The sequence below is a fragment of the Armigeres subalbatus genome, chromosome 2, assembly GCF_024139115.2.
Source record: "Armigeres subalbatus isolate Guangzhou_Male chromosome 2, GZ_Asu_2, whole genome shotgun sequence".
In the NCBI taxonomy this organism is placed as follows: Eukaryota; Metazoa; Arthropoda; class Insecta; order Diptera; family Culicidae; genus Armigeres; species Armigeres subalbatus.
The window spans coordinates 213,747,751-213,768,070 of NC_085140.1; the positions used below are offsets into that span (position 1 = coordinate 213,747,751).

Here is a 20,320-nt window from a genome sequence, read left to right on the forward strand (position 1 = left end):
CGGTTGGAGAAGCACCAACTAATTCAACAAAAACTGCAGCTGTTCTGGAAACGATGGAGAACGGAATATCTTTCCCAGATGCAAGGAAGGGTTAAGCGGTGGAAGCCTGCTGTTCCTATAACCGTAGGAAAACTCGTCGTCAGGGAAGACAACATGCCTCCATAACAGTGGAAATTGGGACGGATTCAGGAGGCTCATCCGGGGGCCGACGGCGTAGTTAGGGTAGTAACTCTGGTGTCGTATTGTGTAAATAAAAAGCTAAGCTTTCAACCCCCATCCGATTGGAAGAACACCAAGGAGATCACATACAGTCCACTCGATACCCACCCGCAGAGGGAGAACCATTCCGAGGAGGAGAACCATTGTTCTGCATTAAGGGCATGTTCTGATAAATATAAACGGAAGGTATATATTATTTTTGCCGAAAATGATACCAGCAGAGAAATTCGGAGACGCATAGTGGCTGGAAATCGTTCGTACTTTGGACTCCGCAAGACGCTCCGATCGAATAGAGTTCGCTGCCGTACCAAACTGTCAACCTACAAATCAGGTGGAATATGACTTGTGGACCCTCCGTAGACTGCGTGGTTGGCGACGTGTAGCCATGGACCGAGCCGAATAGAGAAGACTCTTACATACCGCACAGGGCACTTCAGCTTTAGTCTGAATATATAATTCTTTTTTTTGAAATACGAATGAAATAAACGGCAGAACTACTTTCGATGAAGGGATCACATCCATCCTTATTCCAGGCGAACGTCAACTTCTAAAAAAAATAATCACAATTATTGTTGCCTTATTCCTGGCAAACGCCTACGTTTAAGGAAGGAAGTAAAACCATCATTGCTTGATTTTGGACAAACAACTTCTTCTAAAGAAGTAATCACATCCTCCATGGTCTCAGGGAAGATCCATTTATTACGTAACGCAAAAATTGGGCATTTCAACCCCCCTCCCCCTATGTCACACTTTTTGTATGAAACATCTGAAAATTTTGTATGGATCGTCACACTTCGCTCAACCCCCTCTCTCTCTAGGTGTTACGTAATTTGTGGATGCTCCCTTATTGCATGCTAATACTTACTCAAATAGAAGGGATAAAATTTACCATTGAGTTATTCAGGGCAAACGCCTCTTTAACGAAGAAAAAAAAATCTACTCATGCCTTATTCCCGGCAGATGCATTACCATTTGCACCAAGGTTTGCAAAACGCTCTCAACAGATAACAAACAACGATAAAAGAAAGGCAAAAACTGTTCCGAATCATAACAAGCCATGATAACAAGTTTATCGAACTTGTATAGAAGTGCGAAAATCAGAATCTGATAGGCAGCCCCCATGGAGAAGTGATGATTTTTGCTTTGTTCTCGTTCATTTTGTCTCTCACGGTATGCTACATATCGTATATCTGTACAGAGACGATACGTGATAGACTTTTTCATTCTCTTTTGGATTGAATCCCTGGTCAGCACCACTCTAGGTTAAGTAACTAATTTCCTTTCCCGTCAAAAATTGTATCTCGCTCTATTGTCTCAGTTGATTATTTGGCCTGTTTAAGGTCAACTTCCCCAAAGAACCCACATTATTTGTAGCCTCTAAATATTAAAAAAAAAAAATAACAAGAACCGAAAAAGTGCGGCATGTGTGAACCGGCCTGAAAAAATTACCCAATGCTCGTTCAAAATCGGGCGATTGTTAGGCCAATCTTGGAAATCAGCCCTTTTTCGATTTGTTGTTTAAAATTGAATTTTTTTCTAGATGCGCCAAATATGGGCTTAGGGAAAGTTGGCCTTTAATAAAATAAAGAATCGATTGAGCGATAAAAAAATGTTGACGGGAAAGGTCAATTATGTGAATGGAAAAAAAGCTAAATTTCTTTATGCTAAATGACCATCACTTTTGACGCTGCTCACAATCATGCCGAATACCATATCGTCCTGAGAGGATTAAATGTGTTGCACCAATCAAGATTTTTTTATGTACAGGTTATCCGACTTCGTCAGTAGGGGGGGGGGGAACATACATTTTCAGTGCAAAACGTAAACAAACGAGCATAAATTCCATACAAAAATCCAAGATGGCTGAGTTGGGGATATTGACAAGTCGGATAACCTGTACATAAAAAAACACAAAAACAATCTTGGCACCAATATTGCATCAAAAATCCCTATCACTAAACAAAGTTTGAATTGAATGTTTTGTCGCGCGCATATTTTTCTTGCAATTTGGCTAGGGTAAGTATACCGGTTTTTGTCTACTTAGTGCCTAATTTTGCCAACCCTGAAAAATGCATTTTCTCCAAAAAATTTCGATCAGTTTCAACAACAAAGAAGCATGAGGGACATGTCTCCAGTTAGGGCTAATAAAACCCTCAAAAATTGATTTATTTCTGCAGAAACTGGCCAAATTAGGATCTTGGCCAAAACTGGTACAGTTACATATTAGAGATCACACATAAATTTTATTTGATTATAGATTCTATTTATAGGTATTTATCTATCTCGGCCTCGTTGAATAAACGTACGACTCGTGCTGTAAAAGTGATCTTTTCGCAACTAGTTGCACAAACTAACAACTAACAAACTTGCAAAGCAACACCATTTAGTTATATTGCATTAGGAAGATGTTTTGACTTATTCTGAGAAAGGTGATCGAAAACAGAAGTGTTTTTAGGTTTTTCTATATGAATCTATTTGATCCACATTGACTATCCTTGATTCGTGATACTAGCCTTGTGCTTGCTGGCTAAGTGGTTTATCTGCATCAAAAGAAAGTTAGAATATTTATCAACCGAAACAAAAAAAACGCACAAATGTTCGTGGCTTCTTTTTTCGATCATTCGGATGCCAATTTCCATCCCATGTGCCACTCGGACGTGCTTCGCCGAGGAGGAAGCTTCAATTGGCTATTGCCAGGGCACGGCATACAGAAGATGGTGTTGTGCTTTCTTCGGTGCTGCTGCGGTGGAACGGAACGTCAGGAACTGATGCCATGTCGTACGACCCTCCCTTATTCCCGTCATGGTGTGTACAATTTTGCAAAACTAGCATATCCAATCCAGTCTCCTCGGTGTCTGATGCCGCCACAAATTGAACTTTTGGGATTTGAACAGAATGGAATCATTCGAGCAGTAGATATTTTGGCATCTGCCACAGTGGCAGTTGTTGTGGAAACGACGAGGGTAGATTGGAAAATTTGCTATTTTTGTGCTATTTATGATTCCTTTTCGCCGGAAGCGGGTCAACTGTAAATGTCTGAAAATTTAATCTTGTGAGACTAATCACATTGGTCAGAAGGACTGGAATTTTTAGTGAAGCAAATTCCGTAGTCTAGCGGAATGATGCGCGGCTACAAAGCTAAACCATGCTGAAGGTGGTTGCGTTCGGTTTCCGGTCTGTGCTAGAAAATTTTCCAGTTGATAATCTTCTCCACTTCCCAGAGCATTAAAGTATCATTATGCTAGCCATATGATATATCAATGCAAGAATGGTAACCTGGCTCGAAATCCTCACAGTTAAAAATTGAAGAAGTTCTTAATAAGAACTCAGCTACGTGATAATGTTCTAATGGAAGAATGTGATGCTTACAAAGAGAAACAAAAAAAAAGTTGGTTTTCTATATCGATTGAGAAGTGAAAATGGAAAAGAGTGCAATACAATACAAATACAAACCGACTTCCGAAAATGAATTATCTGAAGTCCTTACACTAAAAAAAATCTCTGTTGCTTCATTGTTCAGAAATATTGCTTTGAACATACGAGATTATTCCTTACAGTTGCATATATTAATGTATTTTTAAATATATTTGATTGAATACCCAATAAATCTCTTGGTACCGTAACAAAAAAACATGTATTCATATATTCAAAAAGTTCGAATAAATTATATTTTTTCTCATCTTCCATTTCAGGTAAATAAAGACTGAAGGATACATTGTTATAGTCATGTGAGTAGTAACAAATCTTTCTCTATACACATATGATATCGAAAAATATGTTCATCCAATATATTGTCTACTCCTTTGGACTGCCAGCTTCCTATTTTTTGGCCATTCAGCCTGAACTGATATTAAATTTTTAATTTCCTCTACAAATGTTATCGCCATCCTTCCGTTGCGTCATTCCGTGTTGAAATTTTGTGATAATATTTTTTTTCGGCCGGGCCAAAGCAAACATCAACTTCGGTTTTCCGGTGCGGAGGACTCTGCTGGCTGAATAAAAGTTTACCACCGCAGGTCCACACACCTACCCACCTATTACTGGCCGACCTCTGCTCCTTAGATGGAATCTTCTTCGCAATGGCACCACCACCGATGCCAACAAACAGCATCAGCAGCCAGCGCAGCGCTCTCCCCGGCTCGGCGTGAAGTGCGTCATTTATCTTTTGCTTTTCAATAAGTGCTTCTCCAATAAATGTCATGGGGACAAATATTTGCCGGTCGATTTTTTATACCCTTGTTTTTTCCTCTGCCTCCGGAGTGAAATTCCAGTTTACTGCTGGTGCGGGATTTTACGGAATTTGCTGTGGTTGCGGTATCTGCTTCAGATTCGCTCGCATTGGGTGACCTCGAAGGAAGGAGAGCGGCGACTGTGAGAAAATTACAATTTTCTGTCGTGTAACATGAGGTCTAAAGAGCTGTTTTCTATTAAAAAAAGAATTCTGTTGATATGTTGGTATTCCCAATAATCTAGAGATTATCATATTGCTTTTTGTGTGATGGACAGCGCTGGGTTATCTCTTAGCACGGCTTTTATCCAACAAAACCTGCTTTCGAGGCGTTGAAACCAATAAGCACACCAAGAGGTATAGGAAATTTTCATTATTTGCTGGGCTGAATAATATGAATCGAATTATGTATATAATCCCCTTTTATAGAATTTGAGCAAAACATTCTATACTGAACAAAAAATCTTTATTCCACATCGTAATTATTTTAAAGAGTTGATCCTCCAATGCCCCCGGATATATGTTTGTTGATGCCAACCAGTGTTGTACTACACTCAGGGCAAAAAAATCTGCTCTTTAATTTTGTAATATTTACTAATAATAGAGGGACATATGAATTTTATAAATGTCACTGTCAAAAAAATACAAGCCAGAGCCACAGGAGCGTGTGCACTTAAAATACACTGGAGTGTTCAAATATCGCTCTATTAGTTGCACTTACTTAGTTAAGACTATAAAATCGTTTAGATGGAGTAAAATCAAAGAGCAGTTTTTTTTTTGCACTGAGTGTAGTACAACAATGCAGCCAACAATACATTACACTTTTTGCTAGTTTCAGACGAAACTTTCTCAATTTTTACCTACAAGTAAAATGTTAAAATCTTATCAATGTGTTTTCCCTTGTCGCAAGTTCTATATTATGATGAAAGTTGCATTTAGTAGGGCCGAGATAAAGCGTATGGAAACTTCTCAAGAACATAATCAAAAATCAATTCAAATTCACATTAAAGTGTCGCCGAATCTATCGCCTGTCATTTATTTAACTGACTGGACGTCCATAAAATTTCAATTCTAATAACTTGACCCACATCTTCTTCGGATTGACATCTCGTTGTGGTCTGGAAGAGTCATCTGGTTAAATAATATATCATCCACGTTCACGTTTATCAGCAATAGTGGATGTCATACGTAGCCATTGTGATCTTGCGTGAATCTGTGGAGGTGTTATCCTGTGTGACATCCGATGTCGTTTCTTCCACCCATCAATTATATTTCTGATACAACCGGAATGGATCCAGAAATGGGATGGCTTTATTAAGTGAATGCGTGTATTCCCAATGGTTGTCTCTGGACCGACATTGTGTAGGAGATAGGAGAGAGTTGAATCCAATGCTATTCAAATGGCGACTGTGTGAGTAGTACGAAAGATGAACGTGATATAAATTAGGTTTTATACATTATCTTGCGACTGTCAGTATGCATTCCGTCGTGGATTGTATGTCGTTCCAGTCTTGCTCAGGTTATCTATCATGAACAGCGATGGTTTTCAGAGCGAACAAATCCAACAGCGACTATTATCTAATACAACGCAGTCAACATCCGTAAGATAGGTTTGAATCTATTGGGAGTGAAGCTGGACGCTGGAAACTATGTTACCATGTTTAACAAAAATAATCAGTAAGGTACACCGGGGCAAGTTGAAATGCGGGGTAAGTTGAAACGGAAGCTATAATTAAGATAGGAAATGACCGAATGCTCTGATTATTTTTTTTCAACAAACTACTCCCCTAAACGCACCTTCTGACTGCCATTCCCGGAAGATTGCAGCTTTCAAAAGCAATCCCTGCCATTGTTTATTTTTCGCCCTTTTGCAAAATCCAAACCAACTATTTGACGTGCCAATGAAACACGTCTCAAAACGATGTTTGGAAGAGTTTTTTCATCAAATTTTCACGGTGGGTAATCATTCAGTGTTGAATAAGCATAATGATTATAAAAAATCGATGAAAGACCCGTTTTAGTTTTTGTATTTTGGTTGTTTGATATTGCTCCACTTGTTCAACTCATCGGGGCAAATAGAAATGCGTGCGCGGGGCTAGTTGAAACAACGATTCAAAATGTCACCCTCGCAATTAAAAGTAATATTTTTTTCCAGAGTTCAACATGGTCCGTAAATATGTACATTCGGAAAACATAAATTTATAAAAACATGCAAACTTCTGGAAATAAATTTAAAAAATGTCCGCCAATTCCGTCATAAATGCAACCTGCTATGTTTAAACTGCAGTTTTGAGATTCTTAATCTACTGAGCACTGACTCTCAGAAAAATGAAACATAGATTATGTAAATATTTCGTTAACTCCACCTTTCACTTCCCCAGCTGTCCATTTCTCCAATCGAAGAGTTTATGAGAGATATGCTGGCTGGTTAATTAATGGCGAATTAATCAAGTGCACAATATACAAGTGAACCAAATAATAAACCATCCTGAATAGTAATCTGACTGGTCACCAGTAGGAGGAAATCAATTTGATAAATTTTCAGCGTAGTGCGTTCTCCAGAATTTGGTCTCTGAAAATACGCGTGTGACTTTGTTGTACACTGCTCTTTTTCGCATAAGAGTCTCATGTCATTTTCTCCGACTTGAGTAATTTGCCGTGGAATTTTTCAAGCTTGTTTTGGAGAAATACAAAAAAAAAATCTAATAAATTGAAAAAAAATGCTATCTTTCCAAAAAATTGCCACAATATTCTTCATCTGTATTTATTGCGGTGGGACAAATAAATGGACCACACTTAAGTTTATTTTTTGGGTAAAAGCACCGAATTCCGTCCACTTTGTAAGATATCACTAAATTAAAAGGGTTTTAGTGGAAATACATTTATAAATCATTTATCTTATCCTGATATTATACTTGACAGTAAGCTTTCTGGCCGATGAAATGGAAATTATGCTCTGAAATTAAAATATCACAATTGAAAAACAAATCGCCACCCAGAAAAGGCCAAGTTTTAGACGCCATTTTATCTCGTGCCGGATATAATTAAACCGAAAGTGACTGTGTTTGAATTGCAAATTGCAATTAATAGAATAAAATCAGCAGAATAAAAATCAAAGGGATCGTTTCTCAAGATGTGTATTGAACTATTTAGTCTGGTCAATCGGTCTGCTTTAAATTAAGTATTTAGTTAGAAAATAGCTGTTCGGATTATGATCCTATGATTCGAAATCCGTCCACGGTATAAAAATCTGGAATGTGATTTATATGCGAGAAAATATCAAGATGAGACAACAAAAGTGGGATTTGCTTTCAAGTTTCTAGAACAAAGCCTACTATTTCATCAGTTTTTCTAAAACAGACATCTTTAAACTAATTTCTGAAAGAAAATCAAAATCGTCAAAAACCTACATGGGACTCTTATGCGAATCCTGGCAGTATGATAGTCACCTTTACAACCTCGTGCTTCTTGAGTCTTACTGAGTACATACATTATTTTAAATATACGGCAGAATTAGCTTATGTCTGTATATAACGCAGTGTTTCAACTTGCCCCGATACGCGGGGCAAGTTGAAACGATGCATATAAAAACATAATTCAAATATACAAAATATTTATAAAAAGTTGGTTAAGGTTGCTTATTTTTTATGTATAATCTTTGGCCCGAACTAGCAAACACCGCAAACGGATTCAAAATATATCAAAGGGTGATTTTTTTTACACCACTACGAATTTCAACTTTGAAAAAAACCGTTTCAACTTGCCCCGGTGTACCTTATGACTGTTATGGACAATGATAAGCAGTTCGGATGGTTATACTCAAGGTCATAGTTGGTGTGGGCACTTTGTCAGCCAAAATGGCTCCCTCGTACGTTCCCACCTTCCCTTTCTCCTTTTTGCATGTTTCATCTACCGTGATAAGCGGTCAACAAAACCCAAAAAATAAGTCAACTCACTCGTTCAGATTTTTTTTTTAACCTGACCGGTTGAGTTTTTGATACTTTTTTAAACCATGAAGAGGTCTAATGTGGATGGCTCACGTTGTCCTCTCTTGCACCTTTTCCTATCATGTACCTTGCCTTGAATGTGTTGATGACTAGTCCGATCCGCTCTTTTCAAAGTATAAGCACTTCCACAGTTATTAAATGCGAGGTTTCTAAGCCAGGTTACCATTTTTGCATTCGTATATCATGAGGCTAGCACGACGATACTTTATGCCCAGGGAAGTCGAGACAATTTCCATTCCGAAAATTGTCTAGACCGGCACCGGGAATCGAACCCAGCCACCCTCAGCATGGTCTTGCTTTGTAGCCGCGCGTCTTACCGCACGGCTAAAGAGGGCCCCTTCAAAGTATAGTACCATAATATAATGTCGGCGGCGCAACCGCAATAGCTGAACGAACTTATTGCAAATCTTACTACTCGTTTCAATCCCTGCCCTTCGTGTAACACCCTCCAAAGCGATGTTGAAGAGCAGGCACGAGAAACCATCACATGGCCGTAACCATCTGCGAGTTTCAAAGGGACTCAAGGAGGCCCCTGAAACTCGAGCTATGCAGATCACCCGATCCATCGTTGCCTCGACTAATCGTATCAGTTTATCCAGAAATCCATGTTTGTGCATTAGCTGCCATAGCTGGTCTCGATCGGTTGTATTATATGCAGCTTTGAAGTCGATGAAGAGAAGATGTTTGGGCACGTTGTATTTGTGGTCTTTTTACAATCCAAGAATAGAAAAAGTTACTTCAATTATACTCAAACAAGCGACAGTCGCAAATATGAGTGAACTGAACGTATGAATAGGACTGCATGTATATGGGAAGCAGGAAGCGTTAACTGTCGGCATCAGCATTATTGCGTGCGGTGTCGAAATTGATCTTTATGTTGGTACATTGAAACTCATTTTGAAATCATTTCATATTTTAATTCATAAATTTTACATTTTGAATTCCGATCTCTAAAGGATATGCATCTGTTTAGTTTATACAGTGAAATAAACATCATTTGTCTGTACAAAAAAAAATAATTCAAAATATTCATTTCACAACCCGTGGATATACGTTTTTTACACTTGATCATCAATTGAGTATCGGGCGTCAAATTTTATTTGAAAGTTCATGCCGTCAAACTGCGAGATGTCCATACCTGCATTGCCGAAAGTCTAATCAATACAAACACGAGTCAATGACGAAGCTGTCGGCTGAGTGTCGAAGTAAGTGATAGTAAAACAAATATTTCTGTCCTTGCTGCATTATCTGGCGTACGACGAACACCTGGTCCGCGGTAGAGTGTTCGCCTAAATTAATTTGGCCTGGTATTGCTCCTTGAACTTCCTTACAATTGCTTTGAGTGCCGCTTGGCTATTTGTAAAAATTAAAAATACAATTATTTACATCTCTATATTTCCTCTCCAGACAGACATCAGCACATCTCATAATACACCCAATATTTTTTTTTACACGGTTCATTTCATTTATTTAGTTAACATCTAAACAAATAACACTGAATCAACAATTTGACGCCACAATGCACGGTTCGAGGCCGCATCTCTCCATCCTCGGATATGCCCCACGCTCGCCAAGTCGTTTTGCACCTGGTCTGCCCATCTCGCTCGCTGCGCTCCACGCCGTCTCGTACCTGCCGGATCGGAAGCGAACACCATCTTTGCAGGGTTGCTGTCCGGCATTCTTGCAACATGTCCTGTCCATCGTACCCTTCCGGCTTTAGCTACCTTCTGGATACTGGGTTCGCCGTAGAGTTGGACGAGCTCATGGTTCATTCTTCGCCGCCACACACCGTCTTCTTGCACACCGCCAAAGATGGTCCTAAGCACCCGTCTCTCGAATACTATGAGTGCTTGCAAGTCCTCCTCGAGCATTGTCCATGTTTCATGTCCGTAGAGGACAACCGGTCTTATAAACGTCTTGTACATGACACATTTGGTGCGGTGGCGAATCTTTTTCGACCGCAGTTTCTTCTGGAGCCCGTAGTAGGCCCGACGAATTCCTCGACCACCTCGAAGATATCCCCGTCTATCGTAACATTGCTTCCCAGGCGGGCCCTGTCGCGCTCGGTACCGCCCACAAGCATGTACTTTGTCTTTGACGCATTCACCACCAGTCCAACTTTTGTTGCTTCACGTTTCAGGCGGGTGTACAGTTCTGCCACCTTTGCAAATGTTCGGCCGACAATGTCCATGTCATCCGCGAAGCAAATAAATTGACTGGATATGTTGAAAATCGTACCCCGGCTGTCACACCCGGCTCTCCGCATGACACCTTCTAGCGCAATGTTGAACAACAGGCACGAAAGTCCATCACCTTGTCTTAGTCCCCTGCGCGATTCGAACGAACTGGAGTGTTCGCCCGAAATCTTCACACAGTTTTGCACACCATCCACCGTTGCTTTGAACAGTCTGGTAGGCTTCCCAGGGAAGCTGTTCTCGTCAATAATTTTCCATAGCTCTACGCGGTCTATACTGTCGTATGCCGCCTTGAAATCAACGAACAGATGGTGCGTTGGGACCTGGTATTCACGGCATTTTTGAAGGATTTGCCGTACAGTAAAGATCTGGTCCGTTGTCGAGCGGCCGTCAACGAAGCCGGCTTGATAACTTCCCACGAACTCGTTCACTAATGGTGACAGACGACGGAAGATGATCTGGGATATCACTTTGTAGGCGGCATTGAGGATGGTGATCGCTCGAAAGTTCTATTCTATGGTATTCTTTAATTTCCCGGTTTACCTGTTTTTTCACAGCTTTTTAAATCATTAAATCGTTACGAACATTGAAACCTCCGACTTGCTAGTTTGTTTGTGCTGGCTTACATGTTTTATCCAGCCTCCATTGATATTAATCATTGGCCAGCATCATTTTGAATATTTTGTAAAACATTCATAGATTTTATGACATTTGTCAGAATCAATTTGCCAGAATGATTTTTTTCCAGAAACCAATTTTCCAGAATGAACCAAATGCTAGAAAGCCATTCCCCAGAATAGACCATTTGTCAGAATGCAATTTGCCAGAATTTACCATTTCCAAAAAAAAACAGTAAAACATAAATTGCAATTATTATTGGTGGTTAGGGAATAAAGAAGGTAATCTTGCATAGCGGGCATTATTTAATATTATCGACTGTTTATCGATATAATGCATTTATATTGATTGTATGACATTTGCCAGAAAACCATTTGCCAGAATCAATTTGCCAGAATGGTTTTTGCCAGAAACACATTTGCCAGAATGGACCATATGCCAGAAAGCCATTCCCCAGAATAAACCATTTGCCAGAATGTACCATTCCCCAGAAATAGTAAAACTTGAAATTCCAATCATTATTGATGGCTGAAGAATAGAAAAAAATATATAAAGAAGATAATTTTGCATAACGTGGATTTGACATTATTTAGTAATAAAGGGATTTGCGGTATAACTAATTTTCATAAAAGGGATTATTCAACATATGAGACAGTTTTCAGAAAGGTGGATACTATTTATCAAAAAAAAACATATTTGTCTAATACAAACAAACTGTTAACGAATGGATATCATATTTCTTCGTCTCATTCAAGACGCAGACTTCATTTCAAAAATTAAATCATATCTAAAATTGGATAATATAATTTTAAGTCATATTAGACGCTATTTGCTTTTATTGAAGAAGTTATATCTACAAGTCTAGGCAAAATGTCTATCTCTAAAAAAGAAATCATATCCACAATTGACATATTCAAACACGGACACGGGCAACCACCTACGTATAAAGAAGGGATAACATCTTCTTCTTCATTGGCATTACATCCCCACTGGGACACAGCCGCCTCACTGCTTAGTGTTCATTTAGTACTTAGCATTAGCATTAGCATTGAGCAATTCGCACAAATTCGTAGGTGGTACAAGCCAAGACTATTGTACGAGAGTAGCATCACTTTCATCCGTTACCACAGATATTGATTTGGGACTAATCACTATCTCTTAGATGGAAACAATGCACTCTCCAATAGTCGAGATCTGTCCTGGCCACGTCCTTGCGAATGCTGGGGAAGGGGAAGGATGGTTAGTCGGACCGGACACCTACTTAAGAAAGATGCAGAGAACTCTACGACCTCTCATAGGTGCCACGGGAGGTTTTGGAATTGTTAGTGTGGAAGGTTATAACAGTAGGAATCTTGTTGGTAGAACGTGAAACACAGAAAGAACTATAATAGAAATACAAAGTAGGAAAGGGACGAGCCTGGAATCGAACCCACGACCTCCTGCTTTTAAGGCAGAAGCGATAGCCACTAGACCACCGAGCTCGACTCGTAGTGTTCATTTAGTACTTCCACAGTTATTAACCGTGAAGTTACCATTTTTGCATTCGTATATCATGAGGCTTACACGATGATACTTTTATGCCCAAGGAAGTCCAGACAATTTCAAAACCGAAATTGCCTAGACCGGTACCGGGAATCGAACCCAGTCACCCTCAGCATGGTCTTGCTTTATAGCCGAGCATCTTACCGCTAGGCTAAGGAGGACACCGGGATAACATCCATCCTTGCCTTAATCGGATCAAGCACCTTTTTTAAAGAAATGGATCATATCCACCATTGCTCCATTTCTGACAAACGCCTATTTTCAAACAAGGGGTCACATACACTTTTGCTTTAATTAAATTAAAATCCTGGCAAACACCTATTTTTAAAGAAGGGTTCACATCCACCATTGCCTTAATCCTGGCAAACACTTATTTTTAAAGAAGGGTTCACATCAACCATTGCCTTAATCCCGGCAAGCACCTAATTTCAAAGAAGGTATCACATTAACCATTGCCTTAATTTGGACAAGCGCCTTCTTTTGAAGAAGGGATCATATCCACCATTGTTTTAATCCTGGCAATCGCCTATTTTTAAAGAAGGGTTCACATCCACCGTTGCCTTAATCCCGGCAAGCGCCTGCTTTTAAAGAAGGGATCACATCCACGATTGCCATAATCCGGGCAAGAGCCTACTTTTAATGAAGGAAATACATCAACCATTGCGTTGATCCGGGCAAACGCCTATTTTTAAGGAAGGAGTCACATCTACCATTACTTTAATCCGGGCAAACACCTATTTGAAAGAAAGGATCACATCCGCAATTTTTGCCTTAATCCAGGCAAGCTACTATACTCGGCTTATGTATGCATACGTCTTATGTACAGATTAGGTATTTTCAATTCTATTATCGACCGGTGCGGTGTTTTATTCCTCAGTAGAAAACAACTATACAACAACAACAAAGCAAAATTATAAAAAATGTCCCTTATGCCAAATGACCCTCTCTTTTAACACTGTTCATAGTTATGCCTATTCATGGCGTTAAGAATTATTGCGCATACTGGGCAAACGCGTGCATAGCAAATTAGTGTCGACCAATTCTGGGGAATGGTGCATTCTGGGGAATGGTACATTCTGGCGAATGGCTTTCTGGGGAATGGTGCATTCTGGCAAACGACTTTCTGGGGAATGGTCCTTTCTGGCAAATTTATTCTGGCAAAAGGTCTTCTGGCAAATGACTTTCTGGCGAATGTCATACAACCTTTATATTAACCTAATATCAAATAAACTTATTCAAATTTTGGCTTTTTCGTTTCGGCCTTTTGGTTTTGGCCTTTCTCATAGTACAATACGAATTCATCAACTTGTTAAATTAATGTTTCAAGATTGCAACGATGTACCTTTTACCTCCGTTTATGGCTTGATAACAATTATTCATTTGATCGTAACTCTCAAACAGATTATTTGATGTACAAATTTTGACAATTTCATGTACTAGTGTTGATGATGAAGAATTGCGAGTACGTTTTAATTTTTTTTTCGGTTTTAAAAATTAAATTTGAAATATCTCGAAAACGGTAATACTTAGTAATAAAATAAATAACAGCATTTTTGTTCAAAATTGACCAAGGCATAATTCAGCGTCAAATATATGTGTTGTCTTAGAAATAGTCAATGATTCAAAAATGAGCCAAAAATTGCTTCCGCTAAAACTTTTTGACGTAGGACTTACGTCTTTCTTTACTATACTGGGTGTCATTTAGATTTTCGGAAATCGAGAGCGTTACGCTGGAAGGGAAGATTTCAAACGATACTAGCGCCTTTATCTTTCGATGGATTTTTAATATTTATATATCAATCGACTCTGACACTCTCCAGCAATTTGCCTATTTCATTGAAACTTAATATTCTTAACGATAGACTATTGAAAATTTTAATTCTTGTCAAAGCCAGCAAAAATTTCATATGTTATCAATCCCGGGCATTCCTAACACGGACATCAGAATGCGGTATGTCACGGGCCTTCGTGTCTAGCGGAAGATTTTCTTCGTGTATAAAAGAAGCAGCGCCCGCCGTGTGTGAGCCATTACAATTTGTGACAGCAACGCGTACTGACGTGCTTTTTGCTCGCGCATTGTTCGTTTCGTTCGTTCGTTCGCTGTGTTTGTTTACCTACACTCTACACAGCATGCAGTCGCCAGCAGTAGAACTGCCGGTGGGTCTGCGAATATGCATGACAGAAGTGGGCGCATTTTTTTGTTATTCTGTGCTTGATGATGGTCGGATGCAGTGGTGTCGGTTGCGATGGATGCAATCGCCCATCGCATCGCTCGGAGTTCATGGCTAGTGGCCGATGATGGCTGAGGCAGCGAGGGCAGCGGTGGTGGATGAAGAAGAATAAAATTAGAGGGTTTTGGGCTGCTCATCCACGAAAAGTGATTGGTTTCATAAACAACATGATACCGGGATGGGTACGAGTCATGGCATATGACGGACCATATGTTAAGTTCTGCTTGGTACTAAACGATATGTACATTAAAACATGATTATACTATAACAGTTCTGATTTACCAGCAAAAAAAATCAACTAGCGCATTTTTTTGTTATTCTGTGCTTGATGATGGTCGGATGCAGTGGTGTCGGTTGCGATGGATGCAATCGCCCATCGCATCGCTCGGAGTTCATGGCTAGTGGCCGATGATGGCTGAGGCAGCGAGGGCAGCGGTGGTGGATGAAGAAGAATAAAATTAGAGGGTTTTGGGCTGCTCATCCACGAAAAGTGATTGGTTTCATAAACAACATGATACCGGGATGGGTACGAGTCATGGCATATGACGGACCATATGTTAAGTTCTGCTTGGTACTAAACGATATGTACATTAAAACATGATTATACTATAACAGTTCTGATTTACCAGCAAAAAAAATCAACTACAATGATGAGAATGAAAATTAGATTAAAATAATTACTTTCATTTATTCGCAGAAGGCATTAGCAATTAAAGATGTAGATGTAGAAGCAACGAAAGTTGTGCTGTACAGTCAAACTTCTTTACTATACTGGGTGTCATTTAGATTTTTGGAAATCGAGAACGTTACGCTGGAATGGAAGATTTTGAACGTTTCTAGCGCCTTTATCTTTCGATGGATTTTTAAGAATTATATATCAATCGACTTGGACACTCTCCACCATTTTGCCTATTTTATTGAAACTTAAGATTATTAACGATTAGCTACTGAGAATTTCAATTCTTGTCAAAGCCAGTCAAAATTTCATATGTAACCAATCCCGTGCATTCCTAACACTTACATCAGAATGCGGTATGTCACGGTATGTTCGGGTCTATCGGAAGATTTTCTTTGTGTATAAAAGAAGCAGTGCCTGCCGTGTGTAGAGATGTCGTAAAATCCCGATTAATCGATTAGTTACTAATCGATTACTCTTGATTCTTGTCGATTATTGAATCGATTAATCATTGTGTAGTAATCGATTCAAAATTAATCGATTATCACAACGATGAATCGATTAATCGAAATAATCAATTAATTTTCGACATCCTTATGATGTCGTAAAATTCTGATTAATCGATTAGTAACTAATCGATTACTCACGATTCATCTCGATTATTGAATCGATTAATCGTTGGGTAGTAATCGATTCAAAATTAATCGATTATCACAACGATGAATCGATTAATCGAAGTAATCGATTAATTTGCGACATCTCTAGCCGTGTGCGAGTCATTACAATTTGTGACAGCAGCGCGTACTGACGTGCTTTTTGCTCCCGCATTTTTCGTTTCGTTCGTTCGTTAGTTCGCTGTGTTTACCTACACAGCGACAGCATACAGTCACCAGCGGTAGAACTGCCGGTGGGTGGGTCTGCGAATATGCATAAAAGAAGTTGGCGCATTTTTTTATCATTCTGTGCTTGATGATGGTCGGATGCAGTGGTGTCGGTTGCGATGGATGCAATCGCCCATCGCATCGCTCGGGGTTCACGGCTACAGGCCGATGATGGCTGTGGCAGCGAGGGCAGCGATGGTGGATGAGGAAGAATAAAATTAGAGAGATTTGGTCTGCTCATCCAGGTGATGGGTTTCATAATCCATATGATCCCGGGATGGGTATGAGTCATGTCATATGACTGACCATATGTTAAGTTGTGCTTGGCACTGAACCACACGTACATTGAAACATGGTTATACTATAACAGTTGTGATTCCCTAGAAAAAAATAAGCACGCTGATAAAAAAGGAAATTCGATTAAAATAATTACTTTCATTTATTTGCAAAAGGCATTAGCAATTAAAGATGCACAATCAGCAATAGTGCTAATATCCATTTTAGATTAGAAAATTTCGCTGTCTTACATGTAAATGTTTTAAAAAAGTCCGTAAAAACTAATTTCCAGAAGAATATTTAAATAAACTTTATCTTATTTTTTGTTTTTCATTTTCTGAGAAATTGTATTATTAAACTTGACGTAGATTCGGAGTTTGGGATCAAAACATTAAATAATTTTTCGTTGACGTATTAGCAGTACCTCCTCTATTTAGGTAGGGTTACTGCTCCTTGACTTGTTTCTTATTGTTGTGATTTTTTTCAGCAGTAAGCACGCATGTTTGCAAAAAGAAGCAACGAAATTGGTGCTGTATTTCTTTGTTTGGAAAACGGGACAGTTTCCCTAAAATAGCACATTTTGCCCAAGTCTGGAAGTTTTATAAATAATTTTTTTAAACTTCAAATACTATCATCAATAAGAAATCTATAGATGCCCTACATTTGCTAGAGTAAATAAGAGCTTAATAGTTAGAAACAAAGCAATTCTAATCATGTATTTAATTATTAGTTTTATTTCCAGAAGTTTTGAATAAACAAATTGCTAATAATTCTACACAGCATGGAAGTTGTCGTTTCCAATATCAATACCTATAATCAAACTCTATAGATCCAAAAGTTAGAAGTTAAATGTAAATACGTTACGTTTATTCAAGTCCTACGTCTACTCGCGGTTATGTTGAAAACATTACCCATTGCTCTTTTTTATTATTACCTTCTCCATCAAACTGATGTCGTTAAAACGTGTGTTTCAAGTCAAGTTTTTGTGGTAAAAATTTGATAAAAAAATAAATATGGGTTTCAAGATAATTCCATTTTTACAATAATTGACGATTTTTATCAGTTTATTATTTTTTTGCCAATGGGTATAATATATTCTCCATAAAGCCCTTTTAGTCTCCTACACTTCGTTCTCAGATAGTTTTTTCGTACAATGATCGGTTACAATATGTTTATAATAATTTGCTCCAAAGCACATTCTACCCTTTTATAAATTACTCGAGGGTCGATTTTTTTTTAACTAGTGGAAAATGATCTGTCTGTCTGTTGTGCCGAAGATAGCATAGCATATCTGACCGTACACTATCCTCGGTTTGCTGTCGATAGGGACGTTAGATGCACCAGAAAAACAGCCTAGGGCTTGGCATGTTTTTCATTCAACGATCCCTTTGTTCAACACCTGGCCAGGTCCTTACAATCAGTGGGGATTCGGGTGGGAAGTGTTGATTAGATACCTACTTAAAAAGATGTGGAGAACTCGCGCGTCCTTCATAGGTATCTGGAGTTGGAGTTTGGATGGGTTAAGGGGTGCTTTTCTTGGCGAAAAAGCGCAAATATAATATTTTTATTGATATTGTAAAAGGTGATGTTTTGTTCTTGAATGTAATATGAATAAATAGATTTCGACAAAACAATTGCATTGATTTTGCAATCTGCGGCATGTTTCTGAAATAATAAATTGTAGTAATATTAGACTTTGTAGTGTGATGCTGCTTCAGAATCTTCGTCAGCACCCAATATTTCTGAAAATGAAAATTAATTATTGTCATTTGGTTAGGTAAATCGTTGACAAGATGATTGTTTATAAATGTTTATGCGAGTTTATTTAAAATATTTGGAGCTCCGTGGTATGGAAATATTAAGAATAAGTATAGAAAAAACGTCGAAATTTATGAAAATCAAAGGAGAGTCAATTGATCCTTGGTGTGAAATAAACTTCACCAGCAACATTTGTTTCAGGTGAAAAGGAAATATTAATGTTTAGATTGGGATTACATTATTTGAAAAATAGTTCTCAGTGTCCCTGACCGAAGGACCTCAGCTTCAAGAAATCATCGTCACCAGATCACCGTGTGTCAATAAATATATATGGTGAAAATTATTAAAAGAAATATGTTTCTTCTATTGCATTGGAAATGTTACCTTTCCTTTGTATCTTGTCAGCTCCTCCCGTTTTTATATCACCGAACCTATCAAAGTTTTGTCAGATAATAACGACCTAGGTAAATGATGCCCTCTCGATCTTTGAAAGTGGAGTAAAATTCATGTTATGAAAACTCATATGTGAATATGTACGTTATGTGGAAGATATTGATTTGAAAAATGTATTGGAGGTAACCACTTTCCCTTCGATGGGACTCGAACCCATGACCCTACAGTACGCTAGACTGGTGCTTTAACCAACTAAGCTACGAAGGACCTCCGTCGGCCTTCGCAACCTAGCGGCTACTGAACGAGCTCGAGATTCCCAAATTGGACGCATAGTCAAATCACTCGCAATCCATTTATCAAGCCAATACTTCCACATGTGTATTGTACACGTCCACATTAGAGGAGCGTGAGTATTTAGAATGTCTGGCGGCTATACACATTCTTCATCAGCAACGGTACTGATCAAGTGAGGTTGTGTAAGCTATTTGCCAGTCGGTCGTCAAGCTCAGACCCGACCGCATTGCGTAGGCAAGAGCACGCAACTCAAGTTCAGTTCAATCAAAGGTAATTGCCTATTTCCGGGGAGTTGGTTAAAGCACCAGTCTAGCGTACTGTAGGGTCATGGGTTCGAGTCCCATCGAAGGGAAAGTGGTTACCTCCAATACATTTTTCAAATCAATATCTTCCACATAACGTACATATTCACATATGAGTTTTCATAACATTGTAAATTAACGTCCAAGTCGGGTGGTTTAATCCCCGGAAATAGGCAATTACCTTTGATTGAACTGAACTTGAGTTGCGTGCTCTTGCCTACGCAATGCGGTCGGGTCTGAGCTTGACGACCGACTGGCAAATAGCTTACACAACCTCACTTGATCAGTACCGTTGCTGATGAAGAATGTGTATAGCCGCCAGACATTCTAAATACTCACGCTCCTCTAATGTGGATGTGTACAATACACATGTGGAAGTATTGGCTTGATAAATGGATTGCGAGTGATTTGACTATGCGTCCAATTTGGGAATCTCGAGCTCGTTCAGTAGCCGCTAGGTTGCGAAGGCCGACGGAGGTCCTTCGTAGCTTAGTTGGTTAAAGCACCAGTCTAGCGTACTGTAGGGTCATGGGTTCGAGTCCCATCGAAGGAAAGTGATTACCTCCAATACATTCTCAATTCATTATCTTCCACATAACGTACATATTCACATATGAGTTTTCATAACATTGTAAATTAACGTCCAAGTCGGGTGGTTTAATCCCCGGAAATAGGCAATTACCTTTGATTGAACTGAACT

At 39.0% G+C, this 20,320-nt stretch overlaps 1 protein-coding gene and 1 non-coding gene across 7 annotated transcripts in view; both read left to right on the forward strand.

Annotated features, from left to right (window-relative positions):
* LOC134211614 (calsyntenin-1) overlaps nt 1-20,320 on the forward strand; it is a 325,311-nt gene that overhangs the window by 65,243 nt on the left and 239,748 nt on the right. The window lies entirely within an intron of this gene.
* On the forward strand, nt 20,099-20,173 carry Trnaa-agc (transfer RNA alanine (anticodon AGC)). The gene has a single exon. It is a non-coding gene; the product is annotated as a tRNA-Ala (tRNA).